The sequence below is a fragment of the Citrus clementina genome, unplaced genomic scaffold (genome assembly GCF_000493195.1).
Source record: "Citrus clementina cultivar Clemenules unplaced genomic scaffold, Citrus_clementina_v1.0 scaffold_4, whole genome shotgun sequence".
Lineage (NCBI taxonomy): Eukaryota > Viridiplantae > Streptophyta > Magnoliopsida > Sapindales > Rutaceae > Citrus > Citrus x clementina.
The window spans coordinates 10,466,998-10,468,973 of NW_006262274.1; positions in this window are offsets into that span (position 1 = coordinate 10,466,998).

A 1,976-nucleotide genomic window follows, 5' to 3' on the forward strand; every position below is an offset into this window, starting at 1 on the left:
CTATGTTGGCTAAATAGTTTTCTAAATATAATTTCTTTTCCATTAATAGTGAGATTGAAATAATTATTAGCACTTTTGTTCTACTTCTTGTTGTGAGGAGCATTATTTTCAAATAAGTTTACGTTGGAATTTAATTCCTTGGCTCTTCTATAATATTTTCATCCTTAATTTATTAACCAAATTACATCTTCAAGACTCAAAAGTAGCATTATCAATTCCTCAATAGAACAGTCTTTAGTCTCTTAATTTTAATAAATTATTTCTTTATTAGAAAAATCTCAAATTTTACATAGAGTATGCCAATAACAAAATTGTCATAATTTGTTTCTATAAAAAAAAATTGAAAACAATTTTCGTTTTAGACCTCAAGAAACCTGTTAAACAGTTTTCTACTACGACCTTATTAAATTAAAAAATTCAAAACAATTTATCCTTTGATCATAAAATCATGAAACCTTCTAGAAATAGACATATATAGGAAACAATTTTCCAAATTTCATAATTTCTAAAGAAGCCTAGGTGTGGTAAATTACTTTCATAACTCATGTATTGTGCTAAAAACAAAAATTTTTAGCTTAACAGACTTGAGTTCAAAAAATCATTATAAATTGAATTCTTATCCTATTTTGTTGAAATAGGCTTCAAAAGATTCCTTTGGATGTCTAGGACAAAATAAAAAAAATAGATTCAAACTCAACTTGTATTAATTATTACAAATTTTGAACCCTCTATCAACATAAATCCATGCAAGATCTTCGGTAATAAAAGATCATAAGTAATAGGTTTGCGTACCTTATCTGAAGCAATCATCTAACTCTTAAAATTTGGTGTTAAGATTGTTAAATATTAGAGTAGAAATTTGAATGGAAAGAAGCAAAGAATTAAGGCGTGTAATGGCACTGTCCTTAAGACTAAATTCCGCATCTCAAGATTCAATATCTTGGTGCAATAAGGACAAACAAAGACAGTTTGATCTCCAGGATCCAATGAATACTATTGCGATGACACAATAATATAGAGTAGCAGAATGTATAATGATGAAGGAAAATGAAAAACAAAGAGCAAATTTTGGATATCGATTGTGTAATATACCCGGCTCCTTTTTAAAATGTATACAAGCCTTCTTTTAATCTAAATTATAAATATACAAGGATTCTAAATAAATCCCCATTAAATTAGGAATTGAATTCTCAATATAATACGAATTAAAGTAAATAACATAAATACAAAGGGCAAAAAACTAGGAAAAAAGGCCAAGCCCGTAGACATATAAGTCACCCCTTGGAGGGGTATTTTGAGTGGTAGTCAGAACACCTATTTAATAGATTTTTGGAATAGGCTCCTCTCTTGGGCTTGGTTTGGTGCGCGTGGACCTAATGGGCTTGTTATCACACTATATTTGGTTTCTATAAATAAACCAACTTATGCTCTCTTGTCTAAGTAATGTGGGATATTGGTATTTTGAAATACCAACTCAAATCTATAACATACTTGAGTCTATAAAAAATAAATAAAACAATAATAAATAATTGAATAACCAAACTATATAAATAAGATACTAGTTCTTTTTTTTTTTTTAAATAAAGAAAACTTACAAGTCAATAACATCAATTAACTACCATTTGCTCTTGAGCTGCTTGTTCTTGTCGAGCTAGCACAAGCCTAAAAAATTCTACAATGAATTAAAACAAATCTGAAAGACAATTCAATAATCAATTTTACAAGTGCTATTATACAAGCATCTCTATTAAATCTTACATCCATAATCTTAGTAGTACCATCACCTTTACCTTTATCTTTTTTTACAAATTAATGTTTGTAGCTCCTCATCATTTTCAAGCTTCATTTTTTTTGCATAGTTTATATTTTCCCAAACGATTACTGAAAGTAGTTGTTCCAACATTAGTACGTGGGCTACATAACTTTTGCCACAGTAATGACACTTGGCTTTTTTTTTCTTGAGGTAGCTCGAAAAA